We start from the raw sequence: 16,864 nt of genomic DNA, 5'->3' as shown, positions 1-16,864 counted from the left end.
CTGCCTGTTGTGTCCCCACTGCCTGTTGTCCCCCCACTGCCTGCCGTGCTCCCCCTGCCTGCTGTCCTCCCACACTGCCTGCCGTCCTCCCCCCTGCCTGCCGTCCTCCCCCTGCCTGCAATACTCCCTGAGGCCACTGCTGCTGCCTGTGCTCTGTGCTGCTCCCCAGCCTGGTCTCCCCGCAGTGACCTGTGCTGCCCCCACTGGCCTGCGCTGCTGCCTGTTACCTGTGCTGCTCTGAGCAGCCCGCAGTGCTGCCGCTGCCTGCTGTGCCCCCACTGCCCGTCGTCGTCACTGCCTGTTGTGCGCCCACTGCCGGCTGAGGTCCCACAGCCCGCTGTGCTCCCGCTGCCCGCGCCGCGCCCTCTGCCTGTGCCGCGCCACTGCCTGCGCTCCTCCTTCCGGGCCCCGCTGCTCCCTCCGCTACTGCCATCAGCCTGCGCTGCTCCTAACGCCCTGCGCTGCTCCCACCACCCTGCCCTGCTCCCGTGGGATGCACTCCTCCCTCTGGCTTGCGCCGCTCCCTTTGCTTTGCGCTGCTCCCTCTGCTCTGCGCTGCTGCTGCTGCTGCTCCGTGTGGCCTTCCTCCTCCCTCTCACCTCCGCTGCTGCCCCCGGTCTGCGCCGCTCCCCCAAGGCTGCGCTGCTCCCTGCAGCCTGTCCGCCGGCCCCCCTGCGCTGCTTCTTGACTCCGCTTCTCTCTGTCTCTCGCCTGTGCTGCTCCCACTGATCTGCGCTGCTCCCGCGGACCTCTGTTGCTCCCTGTGTCTTGCGCTCCTTCGCTCCTTCCGCAGGCGTGCGCTTCCGCCTCCCGGCTGAGCTGCTTCCTCTGGCCCGCGCTGCTCCCTCCGGCCTGCGCTGCACCCCCAGGCCCCGCGCTGCTCCCCCTGCCTTGCGCTGCACCCACCGCGCTGCGCTCCCTCCGCGGCCCGCGCTGCACCCGCAGGCCTGCGCTGCTCCCTATGCCCAGCGCTGCTCCCTAAGCCCTGCGTTGCTGCCTCACGCCTGCGCTGCTCCCCCTGCCCTGCGCTGCACCCACCGCGCTGCTTCCCCCAGCCCTGCTCTGCTCCCTATGCCCTGCGCTGCTCCTTGTGGCCTTTGCACCTCCCTCTCTCCCCTCCACCCCTCCCTCCGGCCTGTGCTGCTCCCTCCGCGGCCCGCGCTGCACCCCCAGGCCTGCCTGCGCTGCTCCCTATGCCCAGCGCCGCTCCCTTCGTCCTGCGCTGCTGCCTCACGCCTGCGCTGCTCCCCCTGCCCTGCGCTGCACCCATCGCCCTGCGCTCCCTCCGCGGCCCGCGCTGCTCCCTCCGGCCTGCGCTGCTGCCCCAGCCCTGCGCTGCTCCCTATGTCCTGCGCTGCTCCTTCTGGCCTTTGCTCCTCCCTCTGCCCTCCACCCTGTCCCTCCGGCCTGTGCTGCTCCCTCTCATGTGCGCTGCTCCTTCCACTGCTCCCTGCGGCCTGCGCTGCCCCCCCTGCCCTGCTCGCCTGCGCTGCTCGCTCTGCCCCGCGCTGCTCGCTCTGCCCCGCGCTGCTCCCTCTCCCCCCGCCCCGCTCTCCTCTCTGTGGTGTGCGCCGCTCCCTCCGGCCCGTGCTGCTCCGTCCTTCCTGCCCTGCTCTCTGCCGCCTGCGCTGCCTCTGGTCTCCCGCTTCACCCTCTGGCCGCCTCTGCTGCGTCAGGTCGGTGCTGCTCCGACCGCATGTGCTGCTCCCACTGCCCGTTGTCCTCCCACCTGCCCGCTGCGGGCCCACAGCCCGCTGTGCGCCCACTGCCTGCGCGGCGCCGACGACATGCTCTGCGCCAAGGCCTGCACTGCCACCACAGACTGTGTTGCGCCCGCTGCCTTCGCTGCCCGTCTGGCCACCGCTGCACCCTGTGGCCTGGGCTGCTCCGTCCGACCTGCGTGGCACCCGCTCCCCTGCGCCGCTCTGACTGGCCCGGGCTGCTTCCTTAAGCCACCAGAGCTCCATCGGCCTGCGCTGCTCCCTCTGGCCACCGCCGCTACCTAGGGTCTGCGCTGCTCTGACCGACGTGCGCCGCTCCCACGGGCCCGTGCTGCTTCCTCAGGCCGCCATGCTCCACTGGCCCGCCGTGCTCCCGTTGGCCGACGCTGCTACCGAGGATCTGCGTTTCTCTGACCGGCCTCTGCTGCTTCCCCACTGCCTGTGTGTGCTCCCGCGGCTCGTTGCCTCCCCACTGCCGGTTGTGATCCCAACGCCTGCTGTCCCCTCACTGCCTGCTGTGTTCCCGCCGCCTGTCGCGCGCCCACTGCCTGCCGTGCTCCCGAAGCCTGCTGCACGCCCGCTGCGTGCGCTGCGCCACTGCCTGCGCTCGCCAACTGGCCTGGACGGCTTCCTCCTGGCACCCCTGCTGCCTAGGACCTGTGCTGCTCTGACCGGCCTGTGCTGCTCCCACTGCCTGTTGTGCCCCCCTACAGCCTGTTGTGCCCCCCCACAGCCTGTTGTGCCCCCCACAGCCTGCTGTCCCCCCACAGGCTGTGGTGCCCCCACTGCCTGTTGTGCCCCCCCACAGCCTGTTGTGCCCCCCACTGCCTGTTGTCCCCCCACAGGCTGTGGTGCCCCCACTACTTGTTGTCTCCCACAGCCTGTTGTGCCCCCGACAGCCTCTTGTCCCCCCACAGGCTGTGGTGCCCCCACTACTTGTTGTCTCCCCACAGCCTGTTGTGCCCCCCACAGCCTGTTGTCTCCCCACAGCCTGTTGTTGTGCCCCCACTGCCTGTGGTCCCCCCACAGCCTGTGGTGCCCCCACTGCCTGTTGTCCCCCTCACAGCCTGTGGTGCCCCCACTGCCTGTTGTCCCCCCCACAGCCTGTGGTGCCCCCCCTGCCTGTTGTCCCCCCCACAGCCTGTGTTGCCCCCCTGCCTGTTGTGCCCCCCAGCCTGTTGTGCCCCCCAAAGCCTGTTGTCCCCCCACAGCCTGCGGTGCCCCCACTGCCTGTTGTGCCCCCCCAGTTGTACCCCCCCCCCCCCCGCCTATTGTACTCATCCTGCCTGCCGTATTCCCGCAGCCTGCGCCGTGCCCACTGCCTGCAATACTCCCTGAGGCCACTGCCGCCGCCTGTGCCCTGTGCTGCTCCCCAACATGCTCACCCCACGGCGACCTGTGCTGCTCCCACTGGCCTGTGCTGGTTCTTCGGCCACCGTTGCCCTTTGGCCTGCACCTGCATCCTCTGGCCTGCGCCGTTCCCTCCGGGCACCGCTGCTCCCTCTGGCCACCGCTGCTGCCTACGGTCTGCGCTGCTCTGACCGACCTCCGCTCGCTCCGCACAGTGACGTGCGCTGCTCTGCCTGGCCTGGGCTGCTTCCTTCAGCCCCCGCCGCTCCATTGGCCTGCGCTGCTCCCTCTCGCCTGCGCTGCTCCCTCTGGCCACCGCCGCTCCCTATGATCTTTGCTGCTCTGATCGACCTGCGCTGCTCCCACTGGCCCGTGCCGCTTCCTCAGGCCGCCATGCTCCATTCGCCTGCCGTGCTCCCGTTGGCCACCGCTGCTGCCGATGGTGCGTGCTGCCCTGACCGGCCTGTGCTGCTCCCCACGGCCTGTCGTGCTCCCACCGCGTGTCGGGCTCCCACTGCCTTTTGAAGATCCCCCTGCCTGTTGCGTGCCCACTGCCTTTGGTGCGCCCGCTGGCTTCTGAGCTCCCCGCGGCCTGTTGAGCGTCCACTGGCCCGCTGTGGGCCCGCTGCCTGCGCCGCGCCCGCCATCTCTTCTGCGCCCACCGCCTTCGCTGACCGTCTGGCCACCGCCGCACTCTATGGCCTGCGCTGCTCCATCCGACCTGCGTTGCTCACGCTCACCTGCGCTGCTCCGATTGGCCTGGGCTGCCTGCTTCCTTAAGCCACGGGGGCTCCGTTGGCCTGCGCTGCTCCCCGTGGCCACCGCTGCACCCTCAGCCGCCACTTCTCCCTCTGGCCACCGCTGCTTCCCGTAGTCTCCGCTGCTCTGAGCAACCTGCGTTGCGCACGCCTGCCCTGCTCTGTTCCCACTGGCCTGGGCTGCTTCCCTCGGGCCGTCGTGCTCCATCGGCCTGCCCTGCCCTCGCTGGCCAGCCGCCGCTGCCGGTGGTGTGCGCTGCTCCGACCGGCCTGGGCCGCTCCCACTGCCTGCTGCGCTCCCCGCTGCCTGCCTGCACGCCCGCTGCCTGCGCTCGCCAGCTGCCCTGCGCTGCTTCCTCCTGGCACCCCTGCTGCCTGTCTTCTGTGCTGCTCTGACCGGCCTGTGCTGCTCCCACTGCCTGTTGTCCCCCCCCACTGCCTGTTGTGTCCCCACTGCCTGTTGTCCCCCCACTGCCTGCCGTGCTCCCCCTGCCTGCTGTCCTCCCACACTGCCTGCCGTCCTCCCCCTGCCTGCCGTCCTCCCCCTGCCTGCAATACTCCCTGAGGCCACTGCTGCTGCCTGTGCTCTGTGCTGCTCCCCCAGCCTGGTCTCCCCGCAGTGACCTGTGCTGCCCCCACTGGCCTGCGCTGCTGCCTGTTACCTGTGCTGCTCTGAGCAGCCCGCAGTGCTGCCGCTGCCTGCTGTGCCCCCCACTGCCCGTCGTCGTCACTGCCTGTTGTGCGCCCACTGCCGGCTGAGGTCCCACAGCCCGCTGTGCTCCCGCTGCCCGCGCCGCGCCCTCTGCCTGTGCCGCGCCACTGCCTGCGCTCCTCCTTCCGGGCCCCGCTGCTCCCTCCGCTACTGCCATCAGCCTGCGCTGCTCCTAACGCCCTGCGCTGCTCCCACCACCCTGCCCTGCTCCCGTGGGATGCACTCCTCCCTCTGGCTTGCGCCGCTCCCTTTGCTTTGCGCTGCTCCCTCTGCTCTGCGCTGCTGCTGCTGCTGCTCCGTGTGGCCTTCCTCCTCCCTCTCACCTCCGCTGCTCCCCCCGGTCTGCGCCGCTCCCCCAAGGCTGCGCTGCTCCCTGCAGCCTGTCCGCCGGCCCCCCTGCGCTGCTTCTTGACTCCGCTTCTCTCTGTCTCTCGCCTGTGCTGCTCCCACTGATCTGCGCTGCTCCCGCGGACCTCTGTTGCTCCCTGTGTCTTGCGCTCCTTCGCTCCTTCCGCAGGCGTGCGCTTCCGCCTCCCGGCTGAGCTGCTTCCTCTGGCCCGCGCTGCTCCCTCCGGCCTGCGCTGCACCCCCAGGCCCGCGCTGCTCCCCCTGCCTTGCGCTGCACCCACCGCGCTGCGCTCCCTCCGCGGCCCGCGCTGCACCCGCAGGCCTGCGCTGCTCCCTATGCCCAGCGCTGCTCCCTAAGCCCTGCGTTGCTGCCTCACGCCTGCGCTGCTCCCCCTGCCCTGCGCTGCACCCACCGCGCTGCTCCCCCAGCCCTGCTCTGCTCCCTATGCCCTGCGCTGCTCCTTGTGGCCTTTGCACCTCCCTCTCCCCTCCACCCCTCCCTCCGGCCTGTGCTGCTCCCTCCGCGGCCCGCGCTGCACCCCCAGGCCTGCCTGCGCTGCTCCCTATGCCCAGCGCCGCTCCCTTCGTCCTGCGCTGCTGCCTCACGCCTGCGCTGCTCCCCCTGCCCTGCGCTGCACCCATCGCCCTGCGCTCCCTCCGCGGCCCGCGCTGCTCCCTCCGGCCTGCGCTGCTGCCCCAGCCCTGCGCTGCTCCCTATGTCCTGCGCTGCTCCTTCTGGCCTTTGCTCCTCCCTCTGCCCTCCACCCTGTCCCTCCGGCCTGTGCTGCTCCCTCTCATGTGCGCTGCTCCTTCCACTGCTCCCTGCGGGCCTGCGCTGCCCCCCCTGCCCTGCTCGCCTGCGCTGCTCGCTCTGCCCTCGCTGCTCGCTCTGCCCCGCGCTGCTCCCTCTCCCCCCGCCCCGCTCTCCTCTCTGTGGTGTGCGCCGCTCCCTCCGGCCCGTGCTGCTCCGTCCTTCCTGCCCTGCTCTCTGCCGCCTGCGCTGCCTCTGGTCTCCGCTTCACCCTCTGGCCGCCTCTGCTGCGTCAGGTCGGTGCTGCTCCGACCGCATGTGCTGCTCCCACTGCCCGTTGTCCTCCCACTGCCCCGCTGCGGGCCCACAGCCCGCTGTGCGCCCACTGCCTGCGCGGCGCCGACGACATGCTCTGCGCCAAGGCCTGCACTGCCACCACAGACTGTGTTGCGCCCGCTGCCTTCGCTGCCCGTCTGGGCCACCGCTGCACCCTGTGGCCTGGGCTGCTCCGTCCGACCTGCGTGGCACCCGCTCCCCTGCGCCGCTCTGACTGGCCCGGGCTGCTTCCTTAAGCCACCAAGCTCCATCGGCCTGCGCTGCTCCCTCTGGCCACCGCCGCTACCTAGGGTCTGCGCTGCTCTGACCGACGTGCGCCGCTCCCACGGGCCCGTGCTGCTTCCTCAGGCCGCCATTGCTCCACTGGCCCGCCGTGCTCCCGTTGGCCGACGCTGCTACCGAGGATCTGCGTTTCTCTGACCGGCCTCTGCTGCTCCCACTGCCTGTTGTGCTCCCGCGGCTCGTTGCCTCCCCACTGCCGGTTGTGATCCCAACGCCTGCTGTCCCCTCACTGCCTGCTGTGTTCCCGCCGCCTGTCGCGCGCCCACTGCCTGCCGTGCTCCCGAAGCCTGCTGCACGCCCGCTGCGTGCGCTGCGCCACTGCCTGCGCTCGCCAACTGGCCTGGACGGCTTCCTCCTGGCACCCCTGCTGCCTAGGACCTGTGCTGCTCTGACCGGCCTGTGCTGCTCCCACTGCCTGTTGTGCCCCCCTACAGCCTGTTGTGCCCCCCCACAGCCTGTTGTGCCCCCCACAGCCTGCTGTCCCCCCCACAGGCTGTGGTGCCCCCCACTGCCTGTTGTGCCCCCCCACAGCCTGTTGTGCCCCCCACTGCCTGTTGTCCCCCCACAGGCTGTGGTGCCCCCACTACTTGTTGTCTCCCCACAGCCTTGTTGTGCCCCCGACAGCCTCTTGTCCCCCCACAGGCTGTGGTGCCCCCACTACTTGTTGTCTCCCCACAGCCTGTTGTGCCCCCCACAGCCTGTTGTCTCCCCACAGCCTGTTGTTGTGCCCCCACTGCCTGTGGTCCCCCACAGCCTGTGGTGCCCCCCCTGCCTGTTGTCCCCCTCACAGCCTGTGGTGCCCCCACTGCCTGTTGTCCCCCCACAGCCTGTGGTGCCCCCCTGCCTGTTGTCCCCCCACAGCCTGTGTTGCCCCCTGCCTGTTGTGCCCCCCCAGCCTGTTGTGCCCCCCAAAGCCTGTTGTCCCCCCACAGCCTGCGGTGCCCCCCACTGCCTGTTGTGCCCCCCCAGTTGTACCCCCCCCCCCCGCCTATTGTACTCATCCTGCCTGCCGTATTCCCGCAGCCTGCGCCGTGCCCACTGCCTGCAATACTCCCTGAGGCCACTGCCGCCGCCTGTGCCCTGTGCTGCTCCCCAACGTGCTCACCCCACGGCGACCTGTGCTGCTCCCACTGGCCTGTGCTGGTTCTTCGGCCACCGTTGCCCTTTGGCCTGCACCGCATCCTCTGGCCTGCGCCGTTCCCTCCGGGCACCGCTGCTCCCTCTGGCCACCGCTGCTGCCTACGGTCTGCGCTGCTCTGACCGACCTCCGCTCGCTCCGCACAGTGACGTGCGCTGCTCTGCCTGGCCTGGGCTGCTTCCTTCAGCCCCCGCCGCTCCATTGGCCTGCGCTGCTCCCTCTCGCCTGCGCTGCCTCCCTCTGGCCACCGCCGCTCCCTATGATCTTTGCTGCTCTGATCGACCTGCGCTGCTCCCACTGGCCCGTGCCGCTTCCTCAGGCCGCCATGCTCCATTCGCCTGCCGTGCTCCCGTTGGCCACCGCTGCTGCCGATGGTGCGTGCTGCCCTGACCGGCCTGTGCTGCTCCCACGGCCTGTCGTGCTCCCACCGCGTGTCGGGCTCCCACTGCCTTTTGAAGATCCCCCTGCCTGTTGCGTGCCCACTGCCTTTGGTGCGCCCGCTGGCTTCTGAGCTCCCGCGGCCTGTTGAGCGTCCACTGCCCGCTGTGGGCCCGCTGCCTGCGCCGCGCCCCGCCATCTCTCTTCTGCGCCCACCGCCTTCGCTGACCGTCTGGCCACCGCCGCACTCTATGGCCTGCGCTGCTCCATCCGACCTGCGTTGCTCACGCTCACCTGCGCTGCTCCGATTGGCCTGGGCTGCTGCTTCCTTAAGCCACGGGGGCTCCGTTGGCCTGCGCTGCTCCCCGTGGCCACCGCTGCACCCTCAGCCGCCACTTTCTCCCTCTGGCCACCGCTGCTTCCCGTAGTCTCCGCTGCTCTGAGCAACCTGCGTTGCGCACGCCTGCCCTGCTCTGTTCCCACTGGCCTGGGCTGCTTCCTCGGGCCGTCGTGCTCCATCGGCCTGCCCTGCCCTCGCTGGCCACCGCCGCTGCCGGTGTGTGCGCTGCTCCGACCGGCCTGGGCCGCTCCCACTGCCTGCTGCGCTCCCGCTGCCTGCTGCACGCCCGCTGCCTGCGCCTCGCCAGCTGCCCTGCGCTGCTTCCTCCTGGCACCCCCTGCTGCCTGTCTTCTGTGCTGCTCTGACCGGCCTGTGCTGCTCCCACTGCCTGTTGTCCCCCCCACTGCCTGTTGTGTCCCCACTGCCTGTTGTCCCCCCACTGCCTGCCGTGCTCCCCCTGCCTGCTGTCCTCCCACACTGCCTGCCGTCCTCCCCCTGCCTGCCGTCCTCCCCCCTGCCTGCAATACTCCTGAGGCCACTGCTGCTGCCTGTGCTCTGTGCTGCTCCCCAGCCTGGTCTCCCCGCAGTGACCTGTGCTGGCCCCACTGGCCTGCGCTGCTGCCTGTTACCTGTGCTGCTCTGAGCAGCCCGCAGTGCTGCCGCTGCCTGCTGTGCCCCCACTGCCCGTCGTCGTCACTGCCTGTTGTGCGCCCACTGCCGGCTGAGGTCCCACAGCCCGCTGTGCTCCCGCTGCCCGCGCCGCGCCCATCTGCCTGTGCCGCGCCACTGCCTGCGCTCCTCCTTCCGGGCCCCGCTGCTCCCTCCGCTACTGCCATCAGCCTGCGCTGCTCCTAACGCCCTGCGCTGCTCCCACCACCCTGCCCTGCTCCCGTGGGATGCACTCCTCCCTCTGCTTGCGCCGCTCCCTTTGCTTTGCGCTGCTCCTCTGCTCTGCGCTGCTGCTGCTGCTGCTCCGTGTGGCCTTTCCTCCTCCCTCTCACCTCCGCTGCTCCCCCCGGTCTGCGCCGCTCCCCCCAAGGCTGCGCTGCTCCCTGCAGCCTGTCCGCCGGCCCCCCTGCGCTGCTTCTTGACTCCGCTTCTCTCTGTCTCTCGCCTGTGCTGCTCCCACTGATCTGCGCTGCTCCCGCGGACCTCTGTTGCTCCCTGTGTCTTGCGCTCCTTCGCTCCTTCCGCAGGCGTGCGCTTCCGCCTCCCGGCTGAGCTGCTTCCTCTGGCCCGCGCTGCTCCCTCCGGCCTGCGCTGCCCCCAGGCCCGCGCTGCTCCCCCTGCCTTGCGCTGCACCCACCGCGCTGCGCTCCCTCCGCGGCCCGCGCTGCACCCGCAGGCCTGCGCTGCTCCCTATGCCCAGCGCTGCTCCCTAAGCCCTGCGTTGCGTGCCTCACGCCTGCGCTCCCCCTGCCCTGCGCTGCACCCACCGCGCTGCTCCCCCAGCCCTGCTGCTCCCTATGCCCTGCGCTGCTCCTTGTGGCCTTTGCACCTCCCTCTCCCCTCCACCCCTCCCTCCGGCCTGTGCTGCTCCCTCCGCGGCCCGCGCTGCACCCCCAGGCCTGCCTGCGCTGCTCCCTATGCCCAGCGCCGCTCCCTTCGTCCTGCGCTGCTGCCTCACGCCTGCGCTGCTCCCCCTGCCCTGCTCTGCACCCATCGCCCTGCGCTCCCTCCGCGGCCCGCGCTGCTCCCTCCGGCCTGCGCTGCTGCCCCAGCCCTGCGCTGCTCCCTATGTCCTGCGCTGCTCCTTCTGGCCTTTGCTCCTCCCTCTGGGCCCTCCACCCTGTCCCTCCGGCCTGTGCTGCTCCCTCTCATGTGCGCTGCTCCTTCCACTGCTCCCTGCGGCCTGCGCTGCCCCCCCTGCCCTGCTCGCCTGCGCTGCTCGCTCTGGGCCCCGCGCTGCTCGCTCTGGCCCCCGCGCTGCTCCCTCTCCCCCCGCCCCGCTCTCCTCTCTGTGGGGTGCGCCGCTCCCGTCCGGCCCGTGCTGCTCCGTCCTTCCTGCCCTGCTCTCTGCCGCCTGCGCTGCCTCTGGTCTCCGCTTCACCCTCTGGCCGCCTCTGCTGCGTCAGGTCGGTGCTGCTCCGACCGCATGTGCTGCTCCCACTGCCCGTTGTCCTCCCACTGCCCGCTGGCGGGCCCACATCCCGCTGTGCGCACCACTGCCTGCGCGGCGCCGACGACATGCTCTGCGCCAAGGCCTGCACTGCCACCACAGACTGTGTTGCGCCCGCTGCATTCGCTGCCCGTCTGGCCACCGCTGCACCCTGTGGGCCTGGGCTTGCTCCGTCCGACCTGCGTGGCACCCGCTCCCCTGCGCCGCTCTGACTGGGCCCGGGCTGCTTCCTTAGCCCCAGAGCTCCATCGGCCTGCGCTGCTCCCTCTGGCCACCCGCCGCTACCTAGGGGTCCTGCGCTGCTCTGACCGACGTGCGTCCGCTCCCACGGGCCCGTGCTGCCTTCCTCAGGCCGCCATGCTCCACTGGCCCGCCGTGCTCCCCGTTGGCCGACGCTGCTACCGACCGAGGATCTGCGTTTCTCTGACCGGCCTCTCTTGCTTGCTCCCACTGCCTGTTGTGGCTCCCGCGGCTCGTTGCCTCCCCACTGCCGGTTGTGATCCCAACGCCTGCTGTCCCCCTCACTGCCCTGCTGTGTTCCCGCCGCCTGTCGCGCGCCCACTGCCTGCCGTGCGCCCGAAGCCTGCTGCACGCCCGCTGCGTGCGCTGCGCCACTGCCTGCGCTCGCCAACTGGCCTGGACGGCTTCCTCCTGGCACCCCTGCTGCCTAGGACCTGTGCTGCTCTGACCGGCCTGTGCTTGCTCCCACTGCCTGTTGTGCCCCCCTACAGCCTGTTTGTGCCCCCCCACAGCCTGTTGTGCCCCCCACAGCCCTGCTGTCCCCCCACAGGCTGTGGTGCCCCCACTGCCTGTTGTGCCCCCCCCAGCCTGTTGTGCCCCCCACTGCCTGTTGTCCCCCCACAGGCTGTGGTGCCCCCCACTACTTGTTGTCTCCCCACAGCCTGTTGTTGCCCCCGACAGCCTCTTGTCCCCCCACAGGCTGTGGTGCCCCACTACTTGTTGTCTCCCCACAGCCTGTTGTGCCCCCCACAAGCCTGTTGTCTCCCCCACAGCCTGTTGTTGTGCCCCCACTGCCTGTGGTCCCCCACAGCCTGTGGTGCCCCCCACTGCCTGTTGTCCCCCTCACAGCCTGTGGTGCCCCCACTGCCTGTTGTCCCCCCACAGCCTGTGGTGCCCCCCTGCCTGTTGTCCCCCCACAGCCTGTGTTGCCCCCTGCCTGTTGTGCCCCCCCAGCCTGTTGTGCCCCCCAAAGCCTTTGTCCCCCCACAGCCTGCGGTGCCCCCCACTGCCTGTTGTGGCCCCCCCAGTTTGTACCCCCCCCCCCCCGCCTATTGTACTCATCCTGCCTGCCGTATTCCCGCAGCCTGCGCCGTGCCCACTGCCTGCAAATACTCCTGAGCCACTGCCGCCGCCTGTGCCCTGTGCTGCTCCCCAACGTGCTCACCCCACGGCGACCTGTGCTGCTCCCACTGGCCTGTGCTGGTTACTTCGGCCACCGTTGCCCTTTGGCCTGCACTGCATCCTCTGGCCTGCGCCGTTCCCTCCGGGCACCGCTGCTCCCTCTGGCCACCGCTAGCTGCCCTACGGTCTGCGCTGCTCTGACCGACCTCCGCTCGCTCCGCACAGTGACGTGCGCTGCTCTGCCTGGCCTGGGCTGCTTCCTTCAGCCCCCGCCGCTCCATTGGCCTGCGCTGCTCCCTCTCTCGCCTGCGCTGCTCCCTCTGGCCCCGCCGCTCCCTATGATCTTTGCTGCTCTGATCGACCTGCGCTGCTCCCACTGGCCAGTGCCGTCTTCCTCAGGGCCGCCATGCTCCATTCGCCTGCCGTGCTCCCGTTGGCCACCGCTGCTGCCGATGGTGCGTGCTGCCCTGACCGGCCTGTGCTGCTTCCCACGGCCTGTCGTGCCTCCCACCGCGTGTCGGGCTCCCCACTGCCTTTTGAAGATCCCCCTGCCTGTTGCGTGCCCACTGCCTTTGGTGCGCCCGCTGGCTTCTGAGCTCCCGCGGCCTGTTGAGCGTCCACTGCCCGCTGTGGGCCCGCTGCCTGCGCCGCGCCCGCCATCTCTTCTGCGCCCACCGCCTTCGCTGACCGTCTGGCCACCGCCGCACTCTATGGCCTGCGCTGCTCCATCCGACCTGCGTTGCTCACGCTCACCTGCGCTGCTCCGATTGGCCTGGGCTGCTGCTTCCTTAAGCCACGGGGGCTCCGTTGGCCTGCGCTGCTCCCCGTGGCCACCGCTGCACCCTCAGCCGCCACTTCTCCCTCTGGCCACCGCTGCTTCCCGTAGTCTCCGCTGCTCTGAGCAACCTGCGTTGCGCACGCCTGCCCTGCTCTGTTCCCACTGGCCTGGGCTGCTTCCTCGGGCCGTCGTGCTCCATCGGCCTGCCCTGCCCTCGCTGGCCACCGCCGCTGCCGGTGGTGTGCGCTGCTCCGACCGGCCTGGGCCGCTCCCACTGCCTGCTGCGCTCCCGCTGCCTGCTGCACGCCCGCTGCCTGCGCTCGCCAGCTGCCCTGCGCTGCTTCCTCCTGGCACCCCTGCTGCCTGTCTTCTGTGCTGCTCTGACCGGCCTGTGCTGCTCCCACTGCCTGTTGTCCCCCCCACTGCCTGTTGTGTCCCCACTGCCTGTTGTCCCCCCACTGCCTGCCGTGCTCCCCCTGCCTGCTGTCCCTCCCACACTGCCTGCCGTCCTCCCCCTGCCTGCCGTCCTCCCCCTGCCTGCAATACTCCCTGAGGCCACTGCTGCTGCCTGTGCTCTGTGCTGCTCCCCAGCCTGGTCTCCCCGCAGTGACCTGTGCTGCCCCCACTGGCCTGCGCTGCTGCCTGTTACCTGTGCTGCTCTGAGCAGCCCGCAGTGCTTCGCCTGCCTGCTGTGCCCCCTCTGCCCGTCGTCGTCACTGCCTGTTGTGCGCCCACTGCCGGCTGAGGTCCCACAGCCCGCTGTGCTCCCCTGCCCGCGCCGCGCCCTCTGCCTGTGCCGCGCCACTGCCTGCGCTCCTCCTTCCGGGCCCCGCTGCTCCCTCCGCTACTGCCATCAGCCTGCGCTGCTCCTAACGCCCTGCGCTGCTCCCACCACCCTGCCCTGCTCCCGTGGGATGCACTCCTCCCTCTGGCTTGCGCCGCTCCCTTTGCTTTGCGCTGCTCCCTCTGCTCTGCGCTGCTGCTGCTGCTCCGTGTGGCCTTCCTCCTCCCTCTCACCTCCGCTGCTCCCCCCGGTCTGCGCCGCTCCCCCAAGGCTGCGCTGCTCCCTGCAGCCTGTCCGCCGGCCCCCCTGCGCTGCTTCTTGACTCCGCTTCTCTCTGTCTCTCGCCTGTGCTGCTCCCACTGATCTGCGCTGCTCCCGCGGACCTCTGTTGCTCCCTGTGTCTTGCGCTCCTTCGCTCCTTCCGCAGGCGTGCGCTTCCGCCTCCCGGCTGAGCTGCTTCCTCTGGCCCGCGCTGCTCCCTCCGGCCTGCGCTGCACCCCCAGGCCCGCGCTGCTCCCCCTGCCTTGCGCTGCACCCACCGCGCTGCGCTCCCTCCGCGGCCCGCGCTGCACCCGCAGGCCTGCTCTCTCCCTATGCCCAGCGCTGCTCCCTAAGCCCTGCGTTGCTGCCTCACGCCTGCGCTGCTCCCCCTGCCCTGCGCTGCACCCACCCGCTGCTCCCCCAGCCCTGCTCTGCTCCCTATGCCCTGCGCTGCTCCTTGTGGCCTTTGCACCTCCCTCTCCCCTCCACCCCTCCCTCCGGCCTGTGCTGCTCCCTCCGCGCGCCCGCGCTGCACCCCCAGGCCTGCCTGCGCTGCTCCCTATGCCCAGCGCCGCTCCCTTCGTCCTGCGCTGCTGCCTCACGCCTGCGCTGCTCCCCCTGCCCTGCGCTGCACCCATCGCCCTGCGCTCCCTCCGCGGCCCGCGCTGCTCCCTCCGGCCTGCGCTGCTGCCCCAGCCCTGCGCTGCTCCCTATGTCCTGCGCTGCTCCTTCTGGCCTTTGCTCCTCCCTCTGCCCTCCACCCTGTCCCTCCGGCCTGTGCTGCTCCCTCTCATGTGCGCTGCTCCTTCCACTGCTCCCTGCGGCCTGCGCTGCCCCCCCTGCCCTGCTCGCCTGCGCTGCTCGCTCTGCCCCGCTGCTCGCTCTGCCCCGCGCTGCTCCCTCTCCCCCCCCCCGCTCCCTCTCTGTGGTGTGCGCCGCTCCCTCCGGCCCGTGCTGCTCCGTCCTTCCTGCCCTGCTCTCTGCCGCCTGCGCTGCCTCTGGTCTCCGCTTCACCCTCTGGCCGCCTCTGCTGCGTCAGGTCGGTGCTGCTCCGACCGCATGTGCTGCTCCCACTGCCCGTTGTCCTCCCACTGCCCGCTGCGGGCCCACAGCCCGCTGTGCGCCCACTGCCTGCGCGGCGCCGACGACATGCTCTGCGCCAAGGCCTGCACTGCCACCACAGACTGTGTTGCGCCCGCTGCCTTCGCTGCCCGTCTGGCCACCGCTGCACCCTGTGGCCTGGGCTGCTCCGTCCGACCTGCGTGGCACCCGCTCCCCTGCGCCGCTCTGACTGGCCCGGGCTGCTTCCTTAAGCCACCAGAGCTCCATCGGCCTGCGCTGCTCCCTCTGGCCACCGCCGCTACCTAGGGTCTGCGCTGCTCTGACCGACGTGCGCCGCTCCCACGGGCCCGTGCTGCTTCCTCAGGCCGCCATGCTCCACTGGCCCGCCGTGCTCCCGTTGGCCGACGCTGCTACCGAGGATCTGCGTTTCTCTGACCGGCCTCTGCTGCTCCCACTGCCTGTTGTGCTCCCGCGGCTCGTTGCCTCCCCACTGCCGGTTGTGATCCCAACGCCTGCTGTCCCCTCACTGCCTGCTGTGTTCCCGCCGCCTGTCGCGCGCCCACTGCCTGCCGTGCTCCCGAAGCCTGCTGCACGCCCGCTGCGTGCGCTGCGCCACTGCCTGCGCTCGCCAACTGGCCTGGACGGCTTCCTCCTGGCACCCCTGCTGCCTAGGACCTGTGCTGCTCTGACCGGCCTGTGCTGCTCCCACTGCCTGTTGTGCCCCCCTACAGCCTGTTGTGCCCCCCCACAGCCTGTTGTGCCCCCCACAGCCTGCTGTCCCCCCACAGGCTGTGGTGCCCCCACTGCCTGTTGTGCCCCCCCACAGCCTGTTGTGCCCCCCACTGCCTGTTGTCCCCCCACAGGCTGTGGTGCCCCCACTACTTGTTGTCTCCCCACAGCCTGTTGTGCCCCCGACAGCCTCTTGTCCCCCCACAGGCTGTGGTGCCCCCACTACTTGTTGTCTCCCCACAGCCTGTTGTGCCCCCCACAGCCTGTTGTCTCCCCACAGCCTGTTGTTGTGCCCCCACTGCCTGTGGTCCCCCACAGCCTGTGGTGCCCCCACTGCCTGTTGTCCCCCTCACAGCCTGTGGTGCCCCCACTGCCTGTTGTCCCCCCACAGCCTGTGGTGCCCCCCTGCCTGTTGTCCCCCCACAGCCTGTGTTGCCCCCCTGCCTGTTGTGCCCCCCCAGCCTGTTGTGCCCCCCAAAGCCTGTTGTCCCCCCACAGCCTGCGGTGCCCCCACTGCCTGTTGTGCCCCCCCAGTTGTACCCCCCCCCCCCCTATTGTACTCATCCTGCCTGCCGTATTCCCGCAGCCTGCGCCGTGCCCACTGCCTGCAATACTCCCTGAGGCCACTGCCGCCGCCTGTGCCCTGTGCTGCTCCCCAACGTGCTCACCCCACGGCGACCTGTGCTGCTCCCACTGGCCTGTGCTGGTTCTTCGGCCACCGTTGCCCTTTGGCCTGCACTGCATCCTCTGGCCTGCGCCGTTCCCTCCGGGCACCGCTGCTCCCTCTGGCCACCGCTGCTGCCTACGGTCTGCGCTGCTCTGACCGACCTCCGCTCGCTCCGCACAGTGACGTGCGCTGCTCTGCCTGGCCTGGGCTGCTTCCTTCAGCCCCCGCCGCTCCATTGGCCTGCGCTGCTCCCTCTCGCCTGCGCTGCTCCCTCTGGCCACCGCCGCTCCCTATGATCTTTGCTGCTCTGATCGACCTGCGCTGCTCCCACTGGCCCGTGCCGCTTCCTCAGGCCGCCATGCTCCATTCGCCTGCCGTGCTCCCGTTGGCCACCGCTGCTGCCGATGGTGCGTGCTGCCCTGACCGGCCTGTGCTGCTCCCACGGCCTGTCGTGCTCCCACCGCGTGTCGGGCTCCCACTGCCTTTTGAAGATCCCCCTGCCTGTTGCGTGCCCACTGCCTTTGGTGCGCCCGCTGGCTTCTGAGCTCCCGCGGCCTGTTGAGCGTCCACTGCCCGCTGTGGGCCCGCTGCCTGCGCCGCGCCCGCCATCTCTTCTGCGCCCACCGCCTTCGCTGACCGTCTGGCCACCGCCGCACTCTATGGCCTGCGCTGCTCCATCCGACCTGCGTTGCTCACGCTCACCTGCGCTGCTCCGATTGGCCTGGGCTGCTGCTTCCTTAAGCCACGGGGGCTCCGTTGGCCTGCGCTGCTCCCCGTGGCCACCGCTGCACCCTCGCCGCCACTTCTCCCTCTGGCCACCGCTGCTTCCCGTAGTCTCCGCTGCTCTGAGCAACCTGCGTTGCGCACGCCTGCCCTGCTCTGTTCCCACTGGCCTGGGCTGCTTCCTCGGGCCGTCGTGCTCCATCGGCCTGCCCTGCCCTCGCTGGCCACCGCCGCTGCCTGGTGTGCGCTGCTCCGACCGGCCTGG

This window comes from Canis lupus, unplaced genomic scaffold, assembly GCF_011100685.1.
Source record: "Canis lupus familiaris isolate Mischka breed German Shepherd unplaced genomic scaffold, alternate assembly UU_Cfam_GSD_1.0 chrUn_S1641H1832, whole genome shotgun sequence".
Classification (NCBI taxonomy): Eukaryota; Metazoa; Chordata; class Mammalia; order Carnivora; family Canidae; genus Canis; species Canis lupus.
The sequence above is the reverse complement of the archived record's forward strand: the minus strand, read 5'-3'. Positions refer to the sequence as shown.